The sequence below is a fragment of the Triticum urartu genome, chromosome 5A, assembly GCF_056163025.1.
Source record: "Triticum urartu cultivar PI428250 chromosome 5A, HENAU_Tu73, whole genome shotgun sequence".
In the NCBI taxonomy this organism is placed as follows: Eukaryota; Viridiplantae; Streptophyta; class Magnoliopsida; order Poales; family Poaceae; genus Triticum; species Triticum urartu.
Genome location: NC_141877.1, coordinates 81890451 through 81915284, shown reverse-complemented (window position 1 = coordinate 81915284; position 24834 = coordinate 81890451). Strand labels below are relative to the sequence as shown.

The 24834-nt window shown below is 42.9% G+C and overlaps 1 pseudogene; it reads right to left on the bottom strand.

Moving 5' to 3' along the window:
- Positions 1 to 260: 260 nt before the first annotated feature.
- Positions 261 to 23303, bottom strand: LOC125526596 (uncharacterized; annotated as a pseudogene).
- Positions 23304 to 24834: the final 1531 nt, after the last annotated feature.

Genomic DNA, 24834 nt, shown 5'->3' with positions numbered 1-24834 from the left:
GAATTGAGTGCTACCCTCTAATTCCAACAATAAATTCCATGCACATCCAAACAATAGAATTCAAATTGGAGCCCATTTCCTTTCCATCTTAGATTTGGAATTTCCAACCTAATTCAATTCCAAGCAATTTTTCCTACATCAAAACACAGCGTAAAAGAAATCAGCACGCCAATATAACTCAGGCATATGAAATTACCAGTTGAATGGGCTCCTACATCGTCCAACAGAGGATAAAAATGAAATATTAGTATTGCCTTGAAGACATAGCAGGGGCCCTGCTATGCAAAAATTTAAAGGTAGCTACTAGCTGGTTATTCTCCATCGCTTACAACTAACATAAATAGTACATGGCGCGAAGCTAATGATGCAACAAACTGTCGTACCGAAGATTTATTACAAACAGTGTCTAGTCAACGCAAAAAACATCAATTTGCTAAGAACATTCACGACAAGCAGGCAGGGATAACAATGCCAGTATGCAGATGATCAACATGATTATCAGGTCCTCCAGCTGCAGTGAACACCTTGATTGCTTGTTGCATTGTTGGACGGCGTGATGGATTTGGTTCTATGCACCGAACAGCAAACACGATCACTTTGAATAGTTTTCTTGCGACCTCAGCCGCAGGGAGTGGGAGCCGGATGTCCAACAAATCATTGAGTGATGTACTCTTATCGGCCATGGATGAAAGAAAATCACCTGGATGGTGTCCCATGAACAACTCTAGCGTGAGCACTCCAAAACTATAGACGTCGCGTTTCTCTATCACCCTTGTTGAGTATCCAAGCTCTGCCACACCAATATTGAAGGGTTAGATTTCTCGGACACTTCAAGAAACTGAATCTAGAGGACCAGACAACAATGGTCTATTATTACCCAACTGCTAAACATATCGGCTCAATCACTGTTGGCAATGTCGATTGTACAGACTAGAGAGTACAGACAAACAAAGTGTAGTTGATAAACAAAACTATGATAGAATAACTGATTAAACAAAAAAAGGATATTTGTACAAATTAGTATGTTATTCGCTACTGCTTGGCACCCTTAGCAGAACAAACATACAAATTTCATATTTGATCGGATGAGAAAGAAAGCATTACAACACACAGATCTAACAGAAATAGAGTTCATTTTACCTAGGGCAAGATACCCTTTTTTCCCAGCAAGCCTTGTGCAGTTTGAATCATCCGCAGATAGTATTTTGGCTATACCAAAATCAGAGATGCATGCTCTGAATTCTAGATCAAGCAAAATGTTGCTGCTTGATATGTCTCTATGGACTATCAGTGCAAAGCAATCATGATGCATGTAAGATAAAGCATGAGAAACATCATTGATTATATTTAACCTTCTTATCCAATCCAATTCAGCTATACTTTCCTTGTTCTTTAAAGATTCTGCTAAGCTTCCTCTGTCCATGTATTCGTACACTAGAAATCTTCCCCGAGGTGTAGAACAGTAGCCAAATAACTTCACAATGTTCCGATGCCGAATATGAATCAATGCATCTATTTCATGATCAAATGACTCATCATCTTCCATCAGATGGATCTTCTTCACCGCAAATATTTCACCACTAGGTAACTCAGCTATATACACTAACCCACTACCTCCAGTTCCAATGCAGTGACTATCACTGAAATTCTCCATGGCGTCAACAATATTTTTGTACAGATCTTGTCCATCAAAGTTCCAGATGGCGAATAACTTTGTCTGTTGCAAGTCATTACCACTTCCTGCGCTATATTTCTTCCTTTCGTATCTCAATAGTGTTACTACTGTGGTGATGAACACAAGAGTTATAGTAGCAGGAATTATAGCTAGTAAAACAACTTTGGAATTCTTATGTTGTCCATGATTTTCAGTAATTTCACAAGAAGGCGAACCTTTAACTACACCACATAGTTGATTATTGTGCAAGAACCCTTCAACTGGAGCATCTTCAAAGAACACACTTCGTGGAATCGGCCCTTCCAGTTTGTTGTATGACACATCCATGGATAAGAGGCTGACTAGGCTCTGAAATGATGACGAAAGGATGCCGTTCAATGCATTGTGTGAAAGATTCAAGTTCTCAAGCTTGTTCAGGCTACCTAGCTGACTTGGTATCTTGCCTTTGAATGAATTGTCACTTAGATCCAACAAATCTTGTATGTTTACCAACATCCCTAGTTCGATTGGAATGTTGCTATTGAGGTGATTATGACTCAACTTTAGAGTGCGAAGCTTGGAGCAATGCTCAATGGGCCCGTGTATCGACCCACTCAAGTTGTTTGAAGATAAATCCAGATACTCCAATGCTTTCAATGTGCCAATTACTTCTGGAATACTTCCTTGAAGCAAGTTATTACCAAGGCTTAGATTGAACAGTACTGATAGACCACCAATTTCTGGTGGAATATTCCCTTCAAGTTTATTTGAGGAAACATCAAGTATCTGCAACAGTGATAATTGCCCTATGCTTCGTGGTATGAATCATGTGATATTGTTGTTTGAGGCACGCAACATGGTAAGGTTGTGGCACTCGCCCCAACCATCAGAAAGTTGACCAAATAGTCTATTTGAACTGATATCAATATAGACAAGATTCGGGTGAACTCCCATCTTGGAGATATCTCCTTCGAGCTGATTTCCCTCAAGGCGAACTCTTACTAGGCTTCTACAGCTTCTACAGCTTGTAGGCAAGGGACCAACCAAGTCATTGCCATCGACGGTGAAATGCTGCAGCTGGCCTCTCCCACAAATACCTGATGGCAAGTCACTAGAGAGATTGTTATGAGAAGCTTGGAACGTATCCAATCTCATTAACCTGCCAATTTTTGGAGGAATGTGTCCAGAAAGTTGGTTAAAAATTAAATCTATGGAAGTGACCTTAGTCAAATTCCCTATGCTATTTGGGATGGGACCTGTTAGTGTGTTGTCATCAAGCCACAATATCTCCAAGTTGATCAAACGACCTAGTTCTAGAGGGATGTGGCATGTTAGTCTGTTTTCATAAAGCCCCAATTTCTCTAAGTTGATCAAATGACCTAGTTCTGGAGGGATGTGGCCTGATAGTGTGTTGTGAGAAAGCGCCAATTCCTCCAAGTTGATCAAACGACCTAGTTCTTCAGGGATGTGGGCAAACAAGTTGTTATCCCAGAGATACAAGGCCGTGAGCTTAGTCAAATTTCCCAAATATGCTGGTATGGATCCTGTAAGTTTGTTCAAGCCGAGTTGCAAATCCTCCAGGTTTTACTAAATTCCTTATTTCCCAAGGGATGGGTCCGATGAACTTGTTAGTATGAAGATGAAGAGTTGTTAGCTGTGTCAAGTTTCCTATACTAGTTGGAATATAATCTTCTAGTTGGTTTACTCTAATATTGAGCTCTTTCAGCATACCTAAATTTCCAATTTCTCAAGGAACTGATCCTACAAGCTTATTATTGGAAAGACGCAGGGTTGTGAGTTTTGTGAGGTTTGCTAAAGCAGGTGGAATTGAGCCTCTTATTTGATTGTCATGCAGAAATAGAGCATGGAGCTCTCTAAGATGCTCGATACTTGAAGGAATGCTCCCAGCGAGCTGGTTGTGCGAGAGGTCGAGGGTCGCCAAGGTACTCAAGGTCGAGAAGTCCATGGACTCCAGCGATCCTCTTAGCTTCAACCCCCATAGAGAGACACCGGTGATAACAGGCCGGCACCGATGTCGGTGTCGTCATGTTGTCGGTATAGCGCATCGGATTCCACGCCAACCACAAGGAGCTGACGACATGTTTCCCCAGGATTGCAGGGAGTCCTGGCTTTGGTTGCTGAGGGTGGCTTTCCAGGCAAGCAGTGCTCCTACTTGTTTTTCGAGCGATGGCCGCACCGGGATGGTCGTACACTAACGGATCTCACGAAGATTTTGTTGAGTTTTGTGTGATTGAAGTTTTCAAGTTTTGGGTTATCTTACGATGGATGAAGGAAGGATGTAAAAGCCTAAGCTTGGGGATGCCCCGGAATCCCAAGCTATTATCCAAGAATGAGCAACCAACTAAACTTGGGGATGCCCCCGAGTGGCATCCCCACTCTCTTCCAACAATTATCGGTATTTTACTCGAGGCTATATTTTTATTCGTCACATGATATGTGTTTTGCTTGGAGCGTCTTGTATGATATGAGTCTGTGCTTGTTTTATTTTGTGTTTTTAGTCATCAGTCTTTGCTGGACACACCTATTTGAGAGAGCCAAAATTATATCATGACTTGTTAGAATTACTCTCTATGCTTCACTTAAATCTTTTATGAGCTAGGACTCGCTCTAGTGCTTCACTTGTATCTTTTTTAGCACGGTGTGCTTTGTTATTTTTGAAGAAATTCTCTCTTGCTTCACTTAAATTATTTTCAGAGAAAGAAAAAATTTTATGTTCATGATCTTCACTTATATTTGTTTGAGCTTATGAAAAGCAACACATAAAATTTAGTCCCAAAGTGATAGATATCCAAGAAGGATAAAGTAAAAGAAAATTTCATGAAGATCATTGGACAAAATAAACTTGATTCTTAGTAATAGTTTTGAGATATGATGATGTGATATGTGAGTTATGTTCATGAGTAATTGTGCTCTAGTAATAATATTGGTGATAAGGTTTGTGATTCCCTATGCATGCATGAAAGTCAATAATCAAGTAATGAAAATTATATCCTACTTGTGGTGCATTATTCGGTGTTAATTATGATTAATGCTTGCTTATGAGTTCATTGGTTTCTTGGTTGGTCGCTTCCCAATCTTTTGCTAGCCTTCAATTTGCACCAAGTATGATCTCTATTTGTGCATCCAAAATCCTTTAAAACAGTTTTGCCACATGAGTCCACTATATCTACCTATATGCTGTATTATTTTGTCGTTCTAAGCAAATTTGCATGTGCCATCTCTAATTTTCAAAATAAACTTCTCTTTTGTGTGTTTGTTTCGCTCGCAGAACGATAATGGGTGGCTAATATTTTCCATGTTGGATGTGTTATTCTCAAGATGAGTGTTTATTCATTTGCCATTGCACGAGAGTAAGGCAAAGGTCTTAGGGATGCCCAGTCCCGAAATGCAAAAAATATTTACTTTATGTCGTCAAATAAAAAATTCCTTGGAAAGTGTTGGTATGGAGGGCACCCATGGATACAGTTAGCCATGGAAAGTGAAAGAATGGTAGAAAAAGGAATAAACTTTATTTTCTATTTGAGAACCGCCTATGGCATATCTAGCATGGAAAGTGTTGGGAACTCTAAGTCGTTTCCGTTGGTGGGATGGATACACCTCCCAAAATGTTTTTATCTCTAATTTTTCGCTTTGAGCTCTGGCACCTCTACAAATCCCTACTTCCCTCTGCAAAGGGCCTTTCTTTTACTTTATGCAATTTTTACTTTGAAATTTGAGTCTCCATCTTCTCTAATAAAAAGCACCAACTAGGAGGCAATATGATCTTGCTCAAGTATTGGGTGTAGTTAATATTCGAGTGTGTTTCATGAATGGATCAATGTTTGAGCATGATGGGCTAGGGATAACTTATTTTAGCGTTGATATTTCTAAAGATATGGTTGCTTGTTGATATGCTTGAGTATATAAATTATTATGACAAAACTAGACTATTGTTTTGAATCACATAAAAGTCCAAATGTCCATGCTATAATGAAAATAAAATGACATGACTTGATGAACAACACTCCACATCAAAAGTTCTGTTATTATCACGTAGCTACTCGAGGACGAGTAGGAGTTAAGCTTGGGGATGCTGACACATCTCCAACATATCTATAATTTTTTATTGTTCCATGCTGTTTTATTATCAATCTTGGATGTTTTATAATCATTTTATATCATTTTTTGGTACTAACCTATTGACATAGCGCCAAGTGACAGTTGTTGTTTTTTCCATGTTTTTTACATCGTAGGAAATCAATATCAAACGGAATCCAAATGCCATGAAACTTCATGATGATTTTTTATGGGCCAAAAGGAAGTAGGTGGGCCTTGGTTGCACCTGGGAGGAGTCCCGAGGAGGGGACAACCCACCAGGGCGTGCCAGGAGCCCCTGGACCGCCTCTTTGCTCTATAAATACCCTAAAAAATACCATAACCCTAGGGGAGTCGACGAAATACTCATCCAGCCGTCGTAGAGTCCAGAACCACCAGATCCAATCTAGACACCATCACGGAGGGGTTCACCACTTCCATTGGTGCCTCTCCGATGATGCGTGAGTAGTTCTTTGTAGACCTTCGGGTCCGTAGTTAGTAGCTAGATGGCTTTCTCTCTCTCTCTCTCTGAATTCTCAATACAATTGTCTCTTGGAGATCCATATGATGTAACTCTTTTGTGATGTGTTTGTTGAGATCTGATGAACTTCAAGTTTATGATCAGTTATATCTTTTTATATCCATGAAAGTTATTTGAGTTTCTTTGATCTCTTATATGCATGATCTCTTATAGCCTCGTATTTCTTCTCTGATATTTGGATTTTGTTTGGCCAACTTGATCTATTTATCTTGCAATGGGAAGAGGTGCCCGGTAGTGGGTTCGATCTTACGGTGCTCGATCCCTGTGATAGAAAGGGAACCGACACGTATGTATCATTGCTAGTAAGGATAAAAAGATGAGATCTATATCTACCGCCATATAGATAAATGAATATTTTTTACATCATGTAATCGTTTTTATTGTGTTACTCAGTTTTTCCATGAACTTAATACACTAGATGCATGCTGGATAGCGGTCGATGTGTGGAGTAATAGTAGTAGATGCAGGCAGGAGTCGGTCTACTAATCTTGGACGTGATGCCTATGTAATGATCATTGCCTGGATATTGTCATAATTATTTGAAGTTCTATCAATTGCCCAACAGTAATTTGTTTACCCACCATTTGCTATTTTTCTCGAGAGAAGCCACTAGTGAAACCTACGGCCCCCGGGTGTTCTTTCTCATATATTTGCCTTGTGATTTACTTTTCTCTTGCATTTTTATTCATATCTATTAAACAAAAAAAATACAAAAATACCTTGCTGCATTTTATCTTTATTTATTTTATTTGGCGTACGATCTATCAATCTACTACAATTTACCTCACGTCCGCTTGCCTATCTTGAGGCACCGTACCCCAGAAGGGATTGACAACCCCTTTAACTCGTCAGGTTGCGAGGTGTTGTTGTTTGTGTGCAGGTGCTGTTTACATTGTGTTTCTTGGTTATCCTATTGTTTCGATACCTTGGTTTCATAACCGAGGGAAATACCTACCGTTGCTGTGCTACATCATCCCTCCCTCTCCAGGGAAATACCGACGTAGTTGCAGCTACCATCACTTGTCATTTGCTCTTGTGCTTCACTTATATCCTATGAGTAAATTTTTGAATAAATTGAATTTCATGAAGTTGAAATCATATCATGCCTAGTGGTAGCTTCACATTGGGTTTAGAAAGTGCAATATTTTGAGGCTTGACAATCACAATATTGGTCATACAAGCAATTCACAAATAATTAGTATAAGGAAGAGAACTTTCACATATAAATACACTATATTGGAAATCTTTTGTGATTGTGAGCCCCCATCAAAATATTATATGCCAAAATTGTTGACATTGGACAAGGAAGACAACGTAATGATTTATATTTGTTCATATTCACACAGAAGCTATATTGTCATAGATCCTTCAACATGTGGTGCTTGCCCCCCATCTTTGCTAGCCAAAAATTCCGCACCAAGTAGAGATACTACTTGTGCATCCAAAAACCCTTAAACCCAAATCTTATTTTCAAGAGTCCACCATACCTACCTAAAGATTGAATAAGATCCTTCAAGTAAGTTGTCATCAGTGCAATAAGGCAATAAAAATTGCTTCGAAAAGTGTGACATCATTTAGTGTAATAGAAAATTGAGCGTTGTATGAACTTGTGATGGCAAAGAATAAAAGCGACAGACTGTATAATAAAGGTTGCTATCACAAGTGGCAATATAATGTGACGTTCTTTTTCACAAAGGGGTTGAGCATACAAACAAATAAGCGCATGGCAACCTCTGCTTCCCTCTGCGAAGGGTCTATCTTTTACTTTTATGTATTTACTTTTAGGCAAAGAGTCAAAGTTTCTCTCTCTATTCCTTTTTATTTTTCTCTTTTGGCAAGCATCATGTGGAGAGGAAAGATCTAGGCACATATGTCCAGCTGAATATGGGTAGCATGAGTTATTATTGTTGACATCACCCTTGAGGTGAATACGTTGGGAGGCAAAACAATAAGCCCGTATCTTTCTATGTGTCTGGTTGAAACGTTTTGCTCGTGAGTGTTAGCAATCATAGAAGACTATAAGATGGTTGAGTATGTGGAGCTCTTACTTAAACTCCGTTGAATAAGTTGAATTGCAATTGCTTGGTGACTAAGAACATAGGTTGTTGAGTTTCAAGAGAGTTCATTGTTTGAACCTTGACATGTGAATTGGCTGCTATTTTAACATGAGATGTTTTATAAGAAAGAATTGTTGTTATGATGCTAGGAAAAGTGATTGAAATTATCATTGATCAAACTTGTGCACTTTGCTAGCATTCACACTTCATACATTATTTCTTTTATCATTTACCTACTCGAGAACGAGTAGGAATTAAGCTTGGGGATGCTGATACATCTCCAATGTATCTATAATTTATGAAGTATTCATGCTGTTATTTTATCATTCTTGGATGTTTTACAATCATTTTATAGCAACTTTATATCATCTTTTGGGACTAAGCTATTGACCCAGTGCCCCGTGCCAGTTGCTATTTTTTGCTTGTTTTTTACATCACAGGAAATCAATATCAAAAGGAGTCCAAACAACACGAAACTTTTTATGGATTTTTTATGGTCCAGAAGACCACCAATGGGCCAGAGCAGCACCTCGGGGGGGTGCCCCGAGAGGGGCACAACCCACCAGGGCGCGCCTGGGGGCCCAGGCGCGCCCAGGTGGGTTGTGCCCAAGTAGGTGGCCTCCCGCACCCCCTCTTTCCCTATAAATTCCCAAATATTCCAAAAACCCTCGGGGTTAACCTAGATCAGAAGTTCCACCATCGTAAGGCTCTATATCCATCGAAAACCAATCTAGACCCTTTCCGGCACCCTGCCAGAGGGGGGAATCACCTCTGGTGGCCATCTTCATCATCCCAGTGGCCACCATGATGAGGAAGGAGTAGTCCACCCTCGGGGCTGAGGGTTTGTACTAGTAGCTATGTGTTTAATCTCTCTCTCTCTCATGTTCTTGAGATGTCACGATCTTGATGTATCACGGGCTTTGTTAATATAGTTGGATCATATGGTGTTTTCCCCTCTCTATCTTGTTGTGATGAATGAGCTTTTCCCTTTGAGATTTCGTTGTTATCGGATTGAATACTTTTGTGAATTTGAGAGCACTTGATATATGTCTTGCAATTGAATACTTGTGGTGACAATGGGGTATCGTATTGATTCACTTGATATATGTTTTGGCATTCAACTCACGGATTCCCGTAGTGGCATTGGGGTAATCTATGCATAGGGGTTGTTGCACGTTCTTGTCTTTGTTTCTCCGGTAGAAATCTTGGGGCACACTTTAAAGTTCTTTGTGCTGGATTGAGTATTATGAATATGAATTTGCTGATACGTCTCCAACGTATCTAGAATTTTTTATTGTTCCATGCTATATATTATCAACCTTGGATGTTTTATATGCATTTATATGCTATTTTATATGATTTTTGGGACTAACCTATTAACCTAGAGCCCAGTGCCAGTTTCTGTTTTTCCTTGTTTTCGAGTTTTACAGAAAAGGAATACCAAACGGAGTCCAATTGACGTGCCAATTTTTGATGATTTTTTATGGACCAAAAGAAGACCCCGGAGTAAAAGAGTTGGTCTAGAAGAGTCCCTGGCCGTCCATGAGGGTGGGGGCGCGCCCACCCACCCCACCCACCCCAGGCGCGTGGGCCTGCCTCGTGGATGACTCGGGCACCTTCTTGACATGAGACCGATGCCAAAAATTCCTATAAATACATAAACCTCCAGAAAGTAACCTAGATCGGGAGTTCGGCCGCCAGAAGCCTCCGTAGCCACCAAAAACCAATCTAGACCCATTCCAGCACCCTGCCGGAGGGGGGAATCCCTCTCCGGTGGCCATCTTCATCATCCGGGCGCTCTCCATGACGAGGAGGAAGTAGTTCAACCTGGGGGCTGAGGGTATGTACCAGTAGCTATGTGTTTGATCTCTCTCTCTCTCTTGTGTTCTTGAGTTGGCACGATCTTATAGTTGAGGCTAGTTGGTTTATTTGGTGGAAGATCATATGTTCAGATCCTATATGCATATTAATACCCCTCTGATTATGAACATGATTATGCTTTTTGAGTAGTTACTTTTGTTCCCGAGGACATGGGAGAAGTCTTGCTATTAGTAGTCATGTGAATTTTGTATTCGTTCGATATTTTGATGAGATGTATGTTGTCTCTCCTCTAGTTGTGTTATGTGAACGTCGACTACATGACACTTCACCATTATTTGGGCCTAGAGGTAGGCATTGGGAAGTAATAAGTAGATGATGGGTTGCTAGAGTGACAGAAGCTTAAACCCTAGTTTGTGTGTTGCTTCGTAAGGGGCTGATTTGGATCCATATGTTTCATGCTATGGCTAGGTTTACCTTCATACTTTTGTTGTAGTTGCGGATGCTGGCAATAGAGGTTAATCATAAGTGGGATTCTTGTCCAAGTAAGGGCAGTACCCAAGCACTGGTCCACCCACATACCAAATTATCAAGGTACCGAACATGAATCATATGAACGTGATGAAAACTAGCTTGACGATATTCCCATGTGTCCTCGGGAGCGCTTTTCTCTATATAAGAGTTTTTCCAGGCTTGTCCTTTGCTACAAAAAGGATTGGGCCACCTTGCTGCACTTTATTTACTTTTGTTACTTGTTGCTCATTACAAATTATCATATCACAAAACTATATGTTACCACTTATTTCAGTACTTGCAGAGAATACCTTACTAGAAACCGCTTATCATTTCCTTATGTTCCTCGTTGGGTTCGACACTCTTACTTATCGAAAGGACTACGATAGATCCCCTATACTTGTGGGTCATCAAGACTCTTTTCTGGCACCGTTGCCGGGGAGTGAAGCGCCTTTGGTAGGTGGAATTTGGTAATGAAGGCAAGGAGTCAGGTATGACACCTAAGTTTGATTGTGTTAAATCTTTTATGGATACCGATGTTTTCCGTAAATTTAGGACTAAATATGGACTTGACTCTGAGATAGTAGCTTCTTTCTGCGAATCTTTTGCTACTTATGTTGATCTCCCCAAGGATAAGTGGTTTAAATATCATCCTCCCATAGAAGTAAAAGTAGTTGCACCTATTAAAGTTGAAGAAAAGATTGTCACTTATAATTATCCTATTGTTCCTACTTCTTATGTTGAGAAACCACCTTTTCCTGTTAGGATAAAGGATCATGCTAAAGCTTCAACTGTGGTTCATAAAAGCAATATTGAAACTTATACACCTCATGAGCAAATTAAAGTTGAACCTGATATTGCTATTGTTAAAGATCTCTTGTCTGATAATATTGATGGGCATGTTATTCATTTCCTTAATGAGACTGCTAGAATTGCTAAACCTTGTGCTAAAGATAAAAACAAACCTGTGGTAGGCATGCCTGTTATTTCTATTAAAATAGGATATCATTGTTATCATGGCTTATGTGATATGGGTGCTAGTGCTAGCGCAATACCTTATTCCTTATACAAAGAAATTATGCATGATATTGCACATGCCGAGATAGAGGATATTGATGTCACAATTAAACTTGCCAATAGGGATACCATTTCACCAATGGGAATTGTTAGAGATGTTGAAGTCTTGTGTGGGAATACTAAATATCCTGCTAATTTTCTTGTTCTTGGTTCCCCACAAGATAGCTTTTGTCCCATTATATTTGGTAGACCCTTCCTGAACACTGTTAATGCTACCATAGATTGCAAAAGGGATGTTTTTACTATCGGTTTAGATGATATGACTCATGAATTTAATTTCTCTAAATTTAGTAGACAACACCGTGAAGAAGAATTACCTAGTAAGGATGAAATTATTGGTCTTGCTTCTATTGCCGTACCTCCTAGTGATCCTTTAGAACAATATTTGCTAGACCATGAAAATGACATCTTTATGAATGAAAGAAGGGAAATAGATGAAGTATTCTTTAAACATTAACCTATTCTGAAACACAATTTGCCTGTTGAAATCCTAGGGGATCCTCCTCCACCCAAGGGTGATCCCGTGTTTGAGCTTAAACCGTTACCTGATACTCTTAAATATGCTTATCTTGATGAGAAAAAGATATATCCTGTTATTATTAGTGCTAACCTTTCAGAGCATGAGGAAGAGAGATTATTGAAAACTCTGAAGAAGCACCGTCCTGCTATTGGGTATACTCTTGATGATCTTAAGGCCATTAGTACCACTCTATGCCAACATAAAGTTAATTTGGAAGAAGATGCTAAACCAGTTCGTGATCATCAACGATGGCTGAATCCTAAAATGAAAGAAGTGGTAAGAAAGGAAATACCAAAGCTCCTTGAGGCAGGTATAATCTATCCTGTTGCTGATAGTCAGTGGGTAAGTCCTGTCCATTGTGTCCCTAAGAAGGGAGGTATTACTGTCGTTCCTAATGATAAAGATGAAATGATTCCTCAAAGAATTATTACAGGTTATAGGATGGTAATTGATTTTCGCAAATTAAATAAGGCTACTAAAAAGGATCATTACCCATTTCCTTTTATCGATCAAATGCTAGAAAGATTATCCAAACATACACATTTTTGCTTTCTAGATGGTTATTCTGGTTTCTCTCAAATACCTGTGTCAGCCAAAGATCAATCAAAGACTACTTGTACTTGCCCTTTTGGTACTTTTGCTTATAGACATATCCCTTTTGGTTTATGTAATGCACCTGCTACCTTTCAAAGATGCATGATGGCTATATTCTCTAACTTTTGTGAAAAGATTTGTGAGGTTTTCATGGACGATTTCTCCGTCTATGGATCTTCTTTTGATGATTGCTTGAGCAACCTTGATCGAGTTTTGCAGAGATTTAAAGAAACTAATCTTGTCTTGAATTGGGAAAAGTGCCACTTTATGGTTAATGAAGGTATTGTCTTGGGGCACAAAGTTTCTGAAAGAGGTATTGAGGTTGATAAAGCCAAGGTTGATAAAGCCATGTCCCAGTGACATCAAAGGTATAAGAAGTTTCCTTGGTCATGTTGGATTTTATAGGAGGTTCATTAAGGACTTCTCAAAAATTTCCCGGCCTCTGACTAATTTATTACAAAAAGATATACCATTTGTCTTTGATGATGATTGTGTAGAAGCGTTTGAAATACTTAAGAAAGTATTAATCTCTGCACCTATTGTTCAGCCACCTGACTGGAATTTACACTTTGAAATTATGTGTGATGCTAGTGATTATGCTGTAGGTGCTATTCTAGGGCAAAGATTTGATAATAATTTAAATGTTATTCAATATGCTAGTAAAACCCTAGACAATGCTCAAAGAAATTATGCTACTACTGAGAAAGAATTTTTAGCAGTTGTATTTGCTTGTGATAAGCTTAGACCTTATATTGTTGATTCTAAAGTAACTATTCACACTGGTCATGCTGCTGTTAAATATCTTATGGAAAAGAAAGATGCTAAACCTAGACTTATTAGATGGGTTCTCTTGCTACAAGAATTTGAATTACATATCATTGATAGAAAGGGCACTGAGAACCCCGTTAGAGACAACTTGTCTAGGTTAGAAAATGTGCTTGATGACCCACTACCTATTGATGATAGCTTCCCTGATGAGCAATTAAATGTCATAAATGCTTCTCATACTGCTCCATGGTATGCTGATTATGCTAATTACATTGTTGCTAAGTTTATACCACCTAGTGTCACATACCAGCAAAAGAAAAAGTTCTTCTATGATTTGAGGCATTACTTTTGGGATGACCCACATCTTTATAAAGAAGGAGTAGATGGTGTTATTAGACGTTGTGTACCTGAGCATGAACAGGAAGAGATCCTACGCAAGTGTCACTCCGAAGCTTATGGAGGACACCATGCTGGAGATAGAACTGCACATAAGGTATTGCAATCTGGTTTTTATTGGCCTACTCTCTTCAAGGATGCCCATAAGTTTGTCTTATCTTATGATGAATGTCAAAGAATTTGTAATATTAGTAGACATCAAGAAATGCCTATGAACTATTCACTCGTTATTGAACCATTTGATGTTTGGGGCTTTGACTATATGGGGCATTTTCCTGCCTCTAATGGATATACACATATTCTAGTTGTTGTTGATTACGTTACTAAGTGGGTAGAAGCTATTCCAACTAGTAGTGCTGATCATAACACTTCTATTAAAATGCTTAAAGAAGTTATTTTTCCAAGATTTGGAGTCCCTAGATATTTAATGACTGATGGTGGTTCACATTTTATTCATGGTGCTTTCCGTAAAATGCTTGCTAAGTATGATGTTAATCATAGAATTGCATGTCCTTATTACCCACGGTCTAGTGGTCAAGTAGAATTGAGTAATAGAGAGCTCAAATTAATTTTGAAAAAGACTGTTAATAGATCTAGAAAGAATTGGTCCAAGAAACTTGATGATGCATTATGGGCCTATAGAACTGCATATAAAAATCCTATGGGTATGTCTCCATATAAAATGGTTTACGGAAAAGCATGTCATTTACCTCTCTAACTAGAACACAAAGCATATTGGGATATTAACGAGATCAATTATGATTTTAAACTTGCCGGTGGGAACAGGTTATTTGATATTAGCTCACTCGATGAATGGAGAACCCAAGCCTACGAAAATGCCAAGTTGTTTAAAGAAAAAGATAAAACATGGCATGATAAAAGGATACAAAAGCGTGAGTTTAATGTAGGTGATTATGTATTGCTATACAACTCTCGTTTAAGATTTTTGCAGGGAAACTTCTCTCTAAATGGGAAGGTCCCTATGTTATCGAGGAGGTCTATAGTTCCGGTGCCATAAAAATCAACAACTTCGAAGGCACAAATCCGAAGGTGGTGAACGGTCAAAGAATCAAACATTATATCTTAGGTAATCCCATAAATGTTGAAACCAATATTATTGAAACCGTAACCCCGGAGGAATACATAAGGGACACTTTCCAGAACGTTACAGACTCCAAAAAGGAGTAGGTATGTGGTACGGTAAGTAAACCGACCCCAAAACAGTTTTTAAGGCAATATTTCTCCATTTTGGAATATTTAGAAAAATAGAAAAATAAGAAACAGTCTGGGAAGGACACGAGGGCTCCATGAGGGTGGAGGGTGCGCCTACCCCCTGGGCGCGCCCCCCTACCTCGTGGGCACCTCGTGCGCTTTCCGGACTTCGTTTTCGTACACGACACATATTTTGGTCGGTAAAAATTCATTATATAATCTCCCGGGGGTTTTGACTCCCGTATCACGCAATTACCCTCTATTTGTGTTTTGAGTTGTTTCTGCTGCATATTAGAGCAAGATGTGTTCGCAAGAGTCAGTCGGGGAGAGCCGGGTGTCTCATCCGGCACCGAGATCAATGACAAACAATAATGTTGACCTCCTTGGGCCAGCAACGGAGGAAGAGATGGAGGCTGACTTGAAGAGGATAGATGCCAGGGAAGAGGATCAAGAAGTCACTTCCCGCTTCCGAGCTGGATTCACAATGCGAGAACTGCAGAGCTCGGCTATTCCAAACTCGGTTATCCCTTCCAATGTTAGATTTCTTTCTTATGAGAATATGAAAAAGAGTGTCACTGGTTCTCCCGCAGCTATGCAGCACCCTTGGGTGCAGGGAGATTTGGCTGTCATAGGAAAACTCCGAAAGGAAATAATGGACCTTAAGCAGCAAGTCAATAAGCTCAAGGACGAGAATCGTATCCTGAGTGGCATCATCGCCAAGAATATCACATCACCATCCCCGAAAAGAGAGACATAATCACATGGGTATGGGCACTCCCCTTGGCAACTGCCAAGCTTGGGGGAGTGCCCCGGTATCGTATCACCATCACTTTTACCTTTACCATTTTTCTTAGTTCGATCCTTTTGGTAATATCTTGATCTAGTAGAATAAAAGTCTTTGTATGATCTAGTTGTGAGTTTTGCTTTATAGTTCTTCTATGTAATCGAGTCTGTGAGCTATATAATAAAGATTAGTGTTGAGTCAAGGGATTGATTATTTTGCCATCATCCTAAGGGAACAAAAGAAAGAAATAAAAAGAAACAAAGAGATCATGTGAGTCTTATGGAGAGTGATGAGCTCACATAGAAAAAGTATGATGAATAAAAGTTGTTGAGAGTTGACAAGCATAGTTTTGGTCATCGTTGCAATTAATAGGAAGTAATAAAGAAAGAGAGGTATTCACATATAAATATACTATCTTGGACATATTTTATGATTGTGAGCACTCGTTAAAATATGACATGCTAAAGAGTTGACGTTGGACAAGGAAGACAACGTAATGGGTTATGTTTTCTTACATCTGAGATAAATTATATTGCCATGGATCATCCAACATGGTTGAGCTTGCCTTTCTCCCTCATGCTAGCCAAATTCATCGCAACAAGTAGAGATACTACTTGTGCTTCCAAATACCCTTAAACCAGTCTTGCCATGAGAGTCCACCATACCTACCTATAGATTGAGTAAGATCCTCCAAGTAAGTTGTCATCGGTGCAAGCAATAAAAATTGCTCTCTAAATATGTATGACTTATTAGTGTGGGAGAAATAAGCTTTATACGATCGTGTGATATGGAAGAAATAAAAGCGACAGACTGCATAATAAAGCTCCATATCACAAGTGGAAATATAAAGTGACGTTCTTTCGCATTAAGATTTTGTCACTACTAGGAAAAGGCCTACTAGTGGCGCACCTGTTTTGCCTACTAATGGCGCACTACAGGTGCGCCACTAGTATCACGCCATTAGTATTTTTTACTAATGGCGCACCATGCAGTGCGCCATTAGTATAGCCCACGGTGCGCCATTAGTATGCCTCCTAGGGGGCCACATTTACCCATGTGCTTTGGCATACTAATGGCGCACTAGTGGATGATGCGCCATTAGAGTCCTTTTTGCAGTGCGCCATTAGTGTGCTGAGTGGTACGCCATTAGTATGAATATTAGAGATTATATTTTTTCTTTTCTGATATTTGCAAAGGTTACAAAACATATTATTGCACATAATATAGAGAGAGCACAATATATAAACAGCAGATTTATTGAATACAATAGAAGATTAGTCTCCGAATACAATTCATCATATTAGTCTACGAATTTAAAATACCGAACAAAGTTAGAACATTATAAGTCTCAAAACCGCAAGTAGCGAGTTTGTCTTCACATTACAAGTCGATATCGATCATCTAAACTACCATCACATAGAAGAGAGCTGCGATCATCACAATGAGCATCATCGCGATGAAACTGGTCTTCATCCGGTTCCTCCTCCGCTCCCTCCTCTCTCCCGCTAGATAGCGCGCGTATCTAACTTCCGCCTCCGCCCTAGTGGTGTACCCTTTGTAACTGTTACCGCTGAAACGGTGAGCCTGTCTCCGACACTCCTCCCAATCGTCGTAGACTCCGGGAACCTTACTTTTGTACACGACATACGACGGCATCTCTATGCACTAGCCAAACAAAACGTTAGTAATAATTCACAGACAATACATGAGCAATATATAAGTATGCAACAAAAGGATCGGAAGAGAAAAGACACACATTAATAGCATGATTCATGGTCCTACTAATAAATAGCATCGATTAAATATAAGTTGAACGACTATCCAAACCAAAGAGACATACAAGTTCATTGAAGTTTAATTACAACATGAGCCAATCGATGTTTTAGAACTACACATAGCATCACTACTTTCGACTCGACTCAAGGACCGGAGCGTGAATGAAGCCGCCGTCTCTCGTGATCGTCATAAAATCGCGGGCGTTGTCAGCCTGCATCTGTAGCGTTGTGTCTATCTCAATGTTGGACAGTTGATATCTGAGGTAGAACTGCCCCGAGGTATGAAGGACATCTTGATGGATGATTTCCGCAAACTCCGACTGGATGTGAAAGAATTCTTGTCTGATGTCCGCATCCTGGATTGCCGACAATCTTGCGGCCCAATCTTTGAGATTATTTGGTAGAAGAAGGTGATTATGGTCCCGTACGATCGCCCGCATGTGATGGAGGGCGTAGTAGGCATCCTTATGACCGCCAGGCGGCTGCTTGACGCAGGGGAACATCGTAGTGTGCGAACACGTGCTTGCCGTACCTACGAACTAGCCTGGTGAAGGTGACTCCAGATCTGGCGTAGTCGGGGAGAACATCATCAAGAACTTTCTTGATATTTGTGTAGTCTTTCTTTGACTGACGGTCCGAGTCGAAATACGTGGCCATGGAACATTTTGGGCTTAAGAGGATGAGTGTGCAATGTGTGTCACTGCACAAAACACGGAACGTTAGAAAAAAAAAGAAAGATCGAAATCTAAGAAATCATATGTTATGGGGCGGTGAGGGGATGACTTACTCGGGAAATTATGGCGCGAGGAAGTTATCCTTATCTGGGTTTGCCAAAATGACACCTTCGAGGTAAGAACTCGCGACCTGCCGGTCCCCAGCGCTGCCCAATATCTTGGCACGCATGTAGAAGGGGTCGACTATCACGATGCCCGGGGTCTTGTCTCTAATGATCTGCATCTCCATACTCAGCGAAAATAGCCGAACGAAGGTGTAGTGCAGCGGATGAAGGTTAAACATAGGGAAGATGTCATCAAACCGCAGGACGATCGTACCCCCGATGGCGTTATCCACAAAGCCCTTGCCCTCTGGCACCTTGGCCACGAAAACCGGATATGCCACATCATTCTCTGAGAGACACCGCTTCTCCAAAGAAAGAACACTGTCATGCAGACTCCGCATAGCACCGGTTGTAGCATTGAGCAGATTAGTTGGTAGCATTGGCCTACCCGCCACATGCACCCTCCTCGAGATATCCTTAGGTGAAGGTGGACCGTCCTAAGCACGGATCGTACTCGGTGCCGGCTGGCTGGCACCCTTGTTACTCTTTCTTTTCCGTCCCTTCTTCTTCTGCTGTAATGGGATCGAGTTCTGCTCACAGACCGCCTTCTTGAGTGTGTTGGGGCTGATAATAGTTGGCACCTCGGCTATCTGAGGGTCGGTGAAGGCGGCAGCTGGAGGCGTCTCCTGAGAACTGAACGCCAGACGACGCATGTTGCAATTTGGTTTCTCTGCGGTACCAGCATGATCGCGGTCGTCTTTTTCAGGGTTGGGTTCTTGAGAAGGAGGCCCAAAGATTTCGTCACCGTACCCATGTTTGGCAAAGTACTTATCGATGTTGGTAAATGTACCGTTGTCGTTGTCGTCGTCGTTCGGATCTTGTGCCATATGCATGTTCGGATCCTGTGCCATAGGGATGTCCGGCATGTCCGGTAGCGTTGTGGCGGTCTTGCCATGGCTTGGCGCCGGCACGACTGGCAGTGTTGTCTGTGGGGTGGTGTCCCCCGCCCCCCCACGAATCTGGCTCTTCGGCCAAAGTAGGGGCCAGCTTACACAGGCACTAAAGGTCATCACATCATCTTCGTCGGCCCCAGCGGGTCGAATCAGAGGTAACAACTCGTCGCAGCCTGGCAGCACCCGAACCAGTTCAACCCTATACACGGTGGGTGGCATCAGATTACCGTGGAACACGGGGTTGCCTGGTTGAACGATTCTGCCCTTGGCGACATCGATCAACTTGCCGCCCACGAAGTGCACGAGAGTGCATGGAACGTCGGCGGCGCCCTACGAAAACATGTAGGGCGTCAGGGATGCCCAGCCAATGGCAAGGAGATGAAGTCATCGGCCGAGAGGCTTAATTAGTTACCGTGATGGCGTCGAGCTCAGCTAATGTCGAGGCACCGCCAACAGCGGGCGTGCAACTGATGGAGGGGCCGCTTGCTGCCGAGGTGCTAGCCGGCGTACACCCAGTTGCATTAAGATCCAATGCCCGTGCCGGCGTTGGAGACACCAATACCGCCTCCGCCGGAGACACCAATGGCGCCGCCTGCGCGTTGTGCGAGTTGCTGGCCGTGAAGCTGGGAACCGGGGGCGGCCCCTGTTGGCCACCCGCAATCCACGCCTGCAGCCCCTCAATCAAGGTAGGCACAATGGTGGTGAGCGTCGATCCCAGTTGTTGTTGCACTTGCTCTTGGACAATCTCCGGAATCCGTGCCACTTGTGCCTTGAGTTCTTGAATCTCGCGTGACTGGCTTTCCGAGCTGGTCTTTCTCTCCCTTCGCCCACCAGCATTATAGTATGACGACCATTTTGTGGACAAGCCTTTGCCGGCCACACGACCAGCTGGCGACGGCTTACTGAGCTTATCCTTGTTTTTCATTACGTTCAACGCCCTATTAAGAGTGATGTCCCAAGGGGTGCTCTGAGACGACCCCGCACTACTGCTTTCAGTCTCCTGCGGAAGGAATGTGAACCATTTAGAAATTTGGCTTCATTAATTAGAATGCAACCATATGGAGCTAATTACGCGGGGGTGTATTCCTTAACAGAACACGCTCAAGCGCCCTGGTCTTCGGATCCGTGGTAAGCTCCATTGTTACCGGGTCCTCCTTGTACCGGGCCCTGACTAGTTCCTGGTCTGCTTGTCACGGTATTTCTCGAAGCGGGGCGGTAGGCCTTGCTCGGCACGCTCCGTGTCCTCCTTGTCCCATATAGGCTCCGCCACTCTGTAACCGCCGGGACCGAGTTTGTGTTCCCCTAAGTTCGACTCCCGCATTTCTTTCCGCCACTGACTTGATTCGGAGGTTGCGCTGCTCTTGCACTTGATCTTGAACTCCTTGTAGTCATCTTCGATGATCGAAGGATTTTTCGCCTTGATCTTCTCATAACTATCACCTTTGTCAATCATTCTCTTCACCGCGCTTCTCCAAGTAGATAGGGCCGTGCTCATCGTCGTGAGGGCGTCACTGTTCACTTTATTCCCTGAGAGGCATGTGTTTACAAAGTCTGCGGGGAACTTGTATCGTTCGTGCAACTTTGTGAAGAGGAAGTTGCACAAATTCCCTCGGTCCTTATGCCTTAGGTTCTCGGTGTTGATCGAGACGGTGCTCCGGAGAATGCACCCGAGCTAAAGCGAGTACCCCTTGACTAATTCTTTGGGCGCCGTTGGATGCCCGTCGGAGTTCACTTCAGTAAATTCCTCCTTGATGGTGCGGAGCACGTTCGGGCGCCAGTCCTTCCGTTGCCTCTTCGGTTGGCTGCCTTCTGTGCGTGCGCTGCCATCATCAGTGGTGGCATCCTCGGCGGCACCATCAGTGGTGTCATCCCCGATGCCACTAGGGGTTGTGTAGTCAGGATCGGTGTCTTCTGCGGCGTCCTCATAGCGGTGAGGTTCTTCCTCCATCTCCCGGGACAGCTCCCAAAATTTCTTGCCCGAACCGCCGGCCTCATCGTTGTGGACCATGTTTCGCTCTAAATAGGAAAAAAGTTTGGTCAAAAAGTTGGTTATTGTCAAGGAACAAGATCATGGTCTCATCATTTAGGGTTTGTCGACACCGAGGCATCCTAAAAGCTAATCTTTTATTATTTAGGGTTTGTCGACGTGGAGGCACCCTAAAATCCTAAGCTTTCATCATTTAGGTTTTTATCGACACCAAGGCACCCTAAAAGCCAAGGTTTTATAATTTAGGGTTTGTCGACACTGAGGAATCCTAAAAGCTAAGCTGGGAAGGAGAATTCTAAGTTGGGCCTAATCACTTGGCTCTATTGCCACCTATGGTTTAATGCAGCAAGAATAAAGGGGCAGTTGATCCTACTTAATTAAGTACTAAGATACTCTGGCCCATGCATTAGTCACAAGTACCCCATATGTCCTATTTTTACCAAAGTCATGCTAAAATTCACGAAAAATTTCAGCATGACCTTTGCTGAAAATAGGACATATGGAGTACCCGAATTTGCCGGAATGGGAGTTAATCGACATTCCAGCAAACTCAAGAGCCTCTCGGGGTACCTGCAAAATCATCACGACACGATGGTCGGAGACATGACCTTTGCCTAACTATTCTGAACTCCTGCCAAAACTGAACACAACATATACCAAGGAAAATCAACACTTCTAGATTCATATCAGACTAACAACCAACACTGCTTTGTGTCCATATCAACTACCTCAATAACCTGTCAATACTGAATATTAGAATTTTATAATTTAAAGCATGCTAAAGATATATAAAACTCCATTGCAAATGTGCCATGTCAATCAAAACCCCAATATGAGTAGAAAGGGAGCATGCTGACATCTATACAAGCCAATAATGATTTACTACTCAATGGAACAGGGTAAGATAAACACCAATCAATAAATTTACTACATCAAAAGGAGTAAAACTCAACAATGCAGCACTATCTGTGAACCTAACCTTTGTTTAGCACACAAATTGTTATCTGTAAAAGATGATCATCATCTTTACAGAATAAAGCAACACCCTACACTAGCCTAAAAACAAGTGAAGTTTCACCCATATAAGAACAGGTGCAAACAAAATAATGACACTCAATTTAGATAGCAAAAAAAGTGAACATCAAGTACTGGGGCACATTGACACTCCTGGTTTTCTACAAACACCAAGTACTAGGGCACACCAAAGTTCTGAAATTTGTGTGCCTAACTGAATTAACTGAATTTTCAGTAAACGAATAAACTAAATTTTCAAAACTGACAAATATTGGCACAAATTAGCACCCTGCAGCAAATTAGAAGCAGCAAATTAGCACCAAGAAACAGCAAAAGGGAATCAGTTACTGCCCTTCATAGCAGCTAACAGCAGCAAATTAGCACCAAGCAGCAGCAAAAGGGAATCAGTTACTGCCCATCACAGCAGCAACAAAGAACCAATTACTCCCCTTTACAGTAGCAAAAAAATTCTACATACTTGCACCATTCAACCATCCATCTAGCGAGCAACTAGCACGATTCAACCATCCATCAAGAAAAACATCTAATGCCTAACATCAACACACATCCATCTACCCAACATCCATTGATCCATGTAACTAGCAGCAGGAACGAGAGATGAACAGGGAACAAAGAGAAGAACAAGGAACATAGAGGTGAGGAAGAGGGGCTCACCATGGGTAGCGCGTCGAAGGAGAGTAGCGGCCGGCCACGCGCAGGAAGCGACGGCGGGAGGTGGCGACGAGGGTCACCGCAGCGTCCGTCATTGGTTCTCTGGCTGCTGCTGGGGTGACCGGGGGCGGAGGATGATAGGGGCTGGCAGGGTGGGCGCGTGCGTCGGGGCCGCGCTCGCCGGCTGCTGCGGTGGTCGGAGGAGGCCCTCGCTCGTCGGAGGCGGTGGAGCGGGCGGCGGGGCGAGAGGAACCCTAGCGCGCTCGGTCGATCCTGTTTGGGGGGGATCAATTCGAGCAAGGAGACATGCGAGGGGAGCGTCCGGCCGGTGGGTCTGGGCGCCGCGGGTTTCTAGGGTTTGGAGGGCTGGGAAGGCGAGGGAGGGGGTGGGTGGGGGCGGCGGAGCCCGGGAGCGAGGTCGCCGGTGGGTGGAAGGGGATCGGCGGCGGTGGCGAGAGGCGAGGGGCGAGATGCGTCGACGCAGTATGGGTGGGGGTGGGGTGATTGGGGAAAGAAAGGGGGTTGGCGAGGGGGAGGCTTAGCAATGGTGCACCCCCAGTGGTGCGCCATTATAAATGTTTTTTTGGATAGCAATGGCGCACCCCCTAGAGGTGCGCCATTAGTAATCTTTTTTTGGATAGCAATGGCGCACCACCTAAAGGTGCACCATTAGTAATCTTTTTTTTGGATAGCAATGGCGCACCCCCTAGAGGTGCGCCATTAGTATTTTTTTAGGATTTTTTGTTGCCTAGCGGAGGGCCGGCAGCGGCGTCTTGAACCCTAGGTCTCGCTCGGGGGAGGGAGGGGGTGGGTGGTTGTCAGTGGCGGTGGAGCGGGGGAGGGTGCGGGTGGTTATCGGCGGCGGTGGAGCGGGGGAGGGTGCGGGGGATCGTCGACGACGGTGGAGCGGGGGAGGGTGCGGGGGGTCGTCGACGGTGGTGGAGCGGGGGACGGTGCGGGGGGTCATCGGCGGGGGAAGGGTGCGGGGGGTCGTCGGCGGCGGAGCGGGGGAGGGTGCAGGGGATTGGCGGCGGCGGTGGAGCGGGGGAGGGTGCGGGGGGTGCTCGGCGGCGAGGGGGATCTAGCGAGGGGGGATATCGATCGGGATGGAGGACACTAGAATAGAAGAAATATCATTTCAATATGTCAAAATACAATCGAGAAATGAAGGCTACAATTTAAATACAATCGATCTTAGCTAGCTATCTGTTCACAATCTTCTAGCCCTTCTTTTTCGCAAATGGAGTTCTTCTGTGGAACGGACGTCCTTTAGGTAGGGTGGTCCTGCTTCTTCTTGTGGTGTATGGCACTTCATCGTCGTCGTCATGTTCCATCTTCGGGTCACTGTACTTGTCGAAGTCTTGCTCATTGGCGACTCCATCCATTCCGATGATCTTCCTTTTGCCTCTCCTCACAACAACACGACTGGGCTTTGACGGGTCGGTAATGAAGAAGCATTGGTCCACTTGGGAAGCCAGTACCTACGGCTCATTTTTCACGGTGGGTTTGCGCCCGCGGTCTTGGATTTGGCTTCGGGTATAACCATGGTGGTGAAATACCGGTCTTCTTTTAGGACGCTCTTGGCCCATTTGACACGGAACATCGGGACCTTCTCTCCAGCGTAGC